The sequence below is a fragment of the Magallana gigas genome, chromosome 6, assembly GCF_963853765.1.
Source record: "Magallana gigas chromosome 6, xbMagGiga1.1, whole genome shotgun sequence".
Taxonomy (NCBI): domain Eukaryota; kingdom Metazoa; phylum Mollusca; class Bivalvia; order Ostreida; family Ostreidae; genus Magallana; species Magallana gigas.
The window spans coordinates 19135170-19142371 of NC_088858.1; positions in this window are offsets into that span (position 1 = coordinate 19135170).

The window sequence follows — 7202 nt, forward strand, 5'->3', positions numbered from 1 at the left end:
TTCAGTTAAATCAAACAGACCGTTTATGTACTCAACAGTGAGATAAATGATTTTCAAAAAAAAAATTGAAGTTACCATTGATAGTGATCATCCTTACCTCTATAAACTGTATGTTCAGGAATTGGAGAGAAAAAATATATTAATGACCTTTAATCCTTTGCAATGGTTGATTTTTCTTACATGTAACTACTCTTATGTATAAATTATTTGTTCCTAGTATCAAAGATGTGTGTTTTACAATGAAAATTAAACTTGTAGTGTCTATATATATAACAAACTAATATTCAGCACATTTAATATAATAGAATTAGTATTAAGCACAATGGTATTACTGAGACCTTGCAACAACAAGAATGTCATGTATGAAGATTCTGTGATTGAGCTGCAAAGTAATGCAATAATCTAAAAATTTAGATATTCTTCACTTTTTATGTAATTTTCCATTAAATCTATTTAATCATTACAAGTTTACAACTGATTTGTCCAATTGCCACAATTATATTATAATTTCAGTCAGACGGAATTGTAGAGAACTGTTTTTGGTTTCTATGTTTGTCAGTTTTGAATTCATTTTGGCCGGTAACGAATGTATTTGTACCAATGTAATTTTACTATGATCATTACACTCATCGGTGCTGCTGTCGATCACAATGTGACTTTCAGTAAGGAGACTGGCTGTGTCTGACAGGGACAGCTTAGCCCAATATACATGTAGGTGTTCGATAAAATATCATAATGTCCCACTGGAGTGCTTTAATAATTCGTGTAAGTTATTGTAAAATTGTATGCCTAAATTACTTGGAGGCTGAGGATTGGAAAACCTCACAAAAGGAATAGCTATTTTATCAACTCATGATCAAAAAATTTTCACTTAAAATGTCGATCAACCTGCTGAATTGTAAAACTGAAAGAATTGTAGAGTTGAGTATTGTATAATTTGATATTCCGACCAATGCGAAAGTATGGATCAGTTTCAATGGTTTGACATTTGACATGTTGTTCTCATTGTTTTCTGTGCATGGTGAAACAGAGAATTCAATATATTGATTGAAAGCGTAGAAACAAGATCCAAGAATTTCATAAAAGTTGCTGAATATTGTGGAGGATGGAAGTGAGATATTCATGTAAATTGCTAGAAATATATATTGTCTTTGCCCTTCTGATATTGCTTACACATTTTCCATCTCTTTCTTTTTGTTTGTCTCAGTCTTAAATTATAGACAAAGTACATAATGTTCATCATTAATCTGCATACACATAGCTAATGAAATTATGCATTAAAATAAGAAAGCTAAATTTTAATTAAACTCAATACATGTATTACACACATTAAATATGCATGCCTTTTTTTAGGTCAAAGTCCGGCAATTGTCATTCAATGTGGTCACAGTTATATTTCTTATTAAAGGTTTTGAAGAACCTTAAGTTTTTGTCATGGTACATGTTAAGAAGTTACCCGTACTCTTGTTCTCAAGCTGCTTTTAATATTGCTACTTTTAAGACTTGACTAATTAGCACACTTTATGTAAGTTTTTTTTTTTTTTTTATTTGCATTTTTCAAATTCTTTATGTAAGTTAAGAATAATGCCATGAACAATTAAAAATCATTATGTAGAAATGAATGTAAAATTTGGTGAAGCCATATGATTACCAACTAGTATATTCTTATATGCATGCATGATTTTATCCAAGACACTTAAAGCAATATTTATATAAGTCTGGAAACAAATGAGAATTGTTGAAAGAATGATGGATATCAAGTGAATAATTTAATAAGTGGGAAAATTATATAGGGAACTCTAGGACATAAAATATAAAAGTTTCCAGGATTGAATTTTGTAAAATGAAAACCCCACAATTACGTAGAATATCAGACTTTTAGGGTGGATATGTCAGGTTGGCATTCAGGTGTTCTGTAATTCATATGGCACTCAAATGCCAAATACAGGTGTATGTGATATACTGTACAGATCAGTAATAAACCCACCTCAAACTGGACTACTGGGGTACTTCAAAGATTGAACTGACTTTCATAATCATTTTCATGAGACATTTTCACTCTAATGTCAGTGATATAAGCTTGAAATAAAGTGAAATTTAAGATAACCTAAAGGGATTCTGGGATTGTGGTCTTCATAGTGTTTAACATGCACTTCTGTGCAAATTATTTGATTTTAATTAAGCTTACTGCATTTTATTTACATTAAAGCTACAGTTTGCCTGCAATACTGTAATCGCAATATGTGTAATAAGACGTACCCGGTAGTAAACCCAATCAGTACGTGTGCTAATCTTGCATGCATGCATGGTCACAGACCAAGATTTTATACCTTGATGTTAAATATTGACTTGTCAGTTTATCCAAAGAGACTTGGATGAAGATCAAATTATGGAACCTTGTGAATGGTTTACTGGCAAATGTTAAAAACACACTCTTAAAATGCAAACATTTTTTAAATGTTGATAGAGGAATGAACCTACCATAATACATGCAGTGTGAACTTTGAGGCATTCTAATTGGCTTTGTATAGCTATTGATATCACGGTTATAGGCATGCAATGTACTTAATTATAGGGATTTATTGATACTAACTTTATAGAGTTATGTATTCTGATGTACTCAAATAATTTTCTCCCAGTCTTTCTTAATTAAGGAATTCGTTAGTGATATTTGTTATATATATAGTGTGTTTTTATCATTGCATGCCATTTATAGTTTTTTTCATACCATATTCAAATTTGATGAGAATTTTCTTCTTCAAATAGTTCATAAGATTAAAACAATACATGCATATAGATTCATAGGGGGAAGGGGAGGGATCGTAAAACTTCGAACCACTCCCCCTCCCCCTACTACAGAAGATAGGCTTATATAGTGGTATATATTTTTTTTTTTACAAGCCAACAACAATTACTGTATTTTCCAATGACACATGTATCAGTTATAAATTTAAGTACCAGTTAAAAAGAAAAAATAATTAGGTGTAAAATTATTTTTAAACGGACCAAACAGGAGAATTCTTTGCCAAAGTATTCTGTTTGATTAAAGTAACTTTGCTTGATCAGAATAAAAACTTAATATAATGCCTACATGATATTGCGTTGTAGTAGATTTGATAAGGTGATTTCCTTCTATTTATGTATAAGAGGATTAATCCCTGTTTATTTACCTACCTCAGTGAATGTCATTCATTCATGGTGTATTTTTGACTAGTACACAAGAATGCACTGACCGTAAAGCTGACATGAATTTATAAATACAATATTATTCCTTTTTTTTACCACCATGAAAATTTAAGTTCTCAGTTTCCATTTAAGTCACACCTGCTTTATAAGAGTGAAACACGCGCATTTCATGATCCATTTCATTTAGGTATTTCTTTCATTCAGACATGTTATATGTATTACTTGCAAAGATTTGTAGAAATGCATCTTTACGGAAAAATTTCAGGACGTGTACTGGAAGGAGAGAGATGCAGAATTAAACACTGAAAACAAGATACAGAATTAAACACTGTAAACAAGATTCAGAATTAATTAAAAACTGAAAACAAGATACAGAACTAAACACTGAAAACAAGATACAGAATTAAACATGCACTGAAAACAAGATACAGAACTAAAAACTGAAAACAAGATGCAGAATTAATTAAAAACTGAAAACAAGATACAGAACTAAACACTGAAAACATGATACAGAATTAAACACTGAAAGCAAGATACAGAATTAAACACTGAAAACAAGATAGACTAAAATCCAAGCACATATCAGGTTTCTGACCCGCTCTTCTCCTTACGAACAAGCATATATATATATATACAATGTATATGGCATTATGGTAGATGTGCACAAACGTGGTAAGGCACAGTATGTACCGTACGTATATGTATATTTTTGGGAAAAAGGGGGGGGGGGGGGGGGAGGCTGAGACACGTAAGTTTCATTACAATGTAATGGAAGGTAATCTGGGTCATCATTGCTAGACTTTAGCTATATGACTCTTTGACATCAAATTTGTTGATGTAAACAAAAATAAAAGAAGCAAATATTTCTTTTGTTCAGTATAAATGTTGTAAATAAGTTTAAATGTAAATATGTAATTTGTCTAAGATAAGAGACTAGCCAGACCAAACGTAGTTTTCAATGGGTTACCAAATGTAGCTTAATTAGATAAGAGTCAGTAAAAAATAAGATTAAAATTATAATGAACAACTTTGTAATAGTTAAACATGAATAAGGAAAGAGAGTATAGACAGTGGGTTAGTTATTATGATTAATCATTCGCAGAATCAGAAATGGGGTTGGGGTGGGTTTTTTTATAGTATTTTCTTGAAATCTACATGAATTTTTGTAATGTTTAATTTATAATAATGAAAAAGATTGTATAAGTGACATCAGAATAGTTTTCTGATGATTTGATGCTTAGAGCTAGCTTAATTATCCACATTTCAAATAAGTAGAAACCACTTCTTTTAAAATATATAAGGGATATAAATGTACATGTACCCTGCTACATGGAGATTTTTTACCCGAGTGCAGGAAATCCGCTCATTCACTGGCTATCCAGGAAGAAGAGACTACATTTATGATAAGCTTCGTTCGTAGTCAATAAGCTTCTCCCATCAGCAGGAAACAATACCTATGTGTCATGCTATGTATCCTGAGAGAACATATAGCAGATATAGGAACAGGTGGTGTGGTAGGTTTATTTAGAGCTAGGGGGTTGTTGTTGTTTGGTGGGGTTGATGGGATGGGAGTAAGGTGTTTCAATACTTTTCTTACAGAAAAATGAATTGGATATTTCATTAGATATAAATTGGATTAAGAGTACTGTAAAGATAGCTATGTTGAACTTTATAAATAGGCCTCAGTGTAATTGTATATGCATAAAGTATTGTAAAAAAAAAAATAATGAAGCTTTCATGTAAGGTTCAGACTATAATTGTTACATGCCTAGCTGTAATACAGTTAATGGGTCTTCAGATTTTGTCAGTAAACCTCCATCTCAAATTGAACTGCTTTTGACACCGAAAAAAAATGTAGGCTTCTTTGAGCTTGGGTTTAGCTTGAAGAGGAATATGATACTGCATTTTGATAAAGCTATATCACTCCTGCAGTGTCTCTCAGTTGGGGCAGTCACAGCAGTTAAATGTCCCAAAATCTTGTGATGTGTGATCCCTATATCCACTAACTTCTGTAATGCTGAAAGCCGTATTTCATAACTTTCCTTGATTAATGAATTATGAGTTCATTTATATGGTTAAAGGTATGTGACCTAAAAAAGCTAAATATAAAGTATACATTTTCACCTGAGATTCTAATGGTATAAAAATGTGTTAACTGTAAATGTACAAAAACTAATGTACCACTGTAGATGTGAGGTTTAAGGTATAAAGATATATCATAAGTATGTATCTAATTATATGAATTTATGCCACTTAAATTCTAAAAGGTCTTAAAACCTCTTGCAACAAGAGACATTTATTTTGTTATATAATTTTATTATCAGTTAACGATGGAGTCTTCACAGTTACGTCAGGTGTGATTTTAAGTATTTGTTCCTGTTCGAAATTTGGAAAAGATTTAAATTGCCCTGAAATAATATTTGTTAACTGGTATTTCATTCCCCCATGTATGGATAATGAAAGACCAGGGAGAAAATACTTTAAGGGTGAAGGAAATCAATGCCCCATGAATGCAGTGTGTTTCTGGTTGTGATAAATTTGGTTGATATTTATTGAGGCTTTTTAAGGTAATTTAATTAATACATGTACAGGGTACGATTTTTCTGTTGTAGATTATATGGGGGGGGGGGGGGGGGGGGGGCAGGAATATTTCTCAAGAGGTGAATTTATCATGCATTATTGTGTTGTAATGGTATTGAATCATATCATACATACCACTGAATACAGCTGGCAATATGAGGGAGATTTTTGAGTAGAAATTTATGTCATGTATTACTCGACAGATGTTACCTCAGCGGCCTATACCGTTGGAAGTTGTAAAAGTAATCACGTTACATGGACTGCATGCCTGGTACAATTGTGTATATATTGTCTGCGAAATAGAAATCCCTGGTTTACCTTGCTCTGATTTTTCTAGATATTTTTTGACTATCTGATTCATTACTGACTAGCTTTTGTTGGAAATTATTTTTGCTGTTTTATTCCTCCTTCAAATTGAGTTGTTTTGATATTAATGAATTTAAGTTTCAATTGGCATCGGTAATATGGTCCAGTAATGAACTACCTTAGTTATTAGTTGAGTAAATCAAAGGAAATTGACACCTGCAGACTTTTGACCTCTTTAAATTTCTGAGGACTAATTATAACCTGTGCAGGAGATATAGGTAACAATAAATTGGTTATTAAGTACATTGAGATCCACTGTACATGTATTTAAATCAAAGTGAAAATGAAATATCATCAACTTCTTTTGACTAAATGACAGTTTGGTGGATTTAGTATGAAATTGCAGGTATTATGGTGCACATTTACAGTACATGTATAGGTCTAATATATGTATGTCATGATATGACATGCAAGGTCTTATTCTATTAACTTTAAATAAATTAAATGTTTTCAAATACTTTTATTATTTGTTAATTTGATCTTTTCTCATGTTTTAAATCCCAGGCAGTATATAGATATATATATGTACTTCAGGTAGAATTCCTTTAGAAAATAATACAAGGAATGTACAAGGAAGAATGAAAGAAAATTTTACTTAGAATTTGTTCAGGTTCTTTCCAATAGTTAACCTAAAGAATATGTATGCTTATTGAGTTTGTGTGGTGACCGTGTGTAGAATTTGTGGATTTTTCACTAAAAGAAGTTACTACAATTTGTGGCAACTGTGAATGTCCTGAACTAACAAACAAGGACATATTTAGCTTTATATATAATGATACATACCACATCTAAGGGACATATATAAAGCTTTATAATATATGTACCACATCTGCAGGCAGAAATTGATTTGTTTTTCACTAGCTTAATACACATTCATACAATTTTACTTTTTTTCCTGTGTCACTTTATGTGCAGATATATTATTCAGAAATAAGATTTTTTTCATACTATAAAGTTTGAAGTTCAATGCATATGCAATTGAAAGAAAGGTACAATTTCATTAATACCAATTGTACCAAATTAATCTATCCTGTACAATCCATGCATGCATATTTATTTGCCAAAATCTG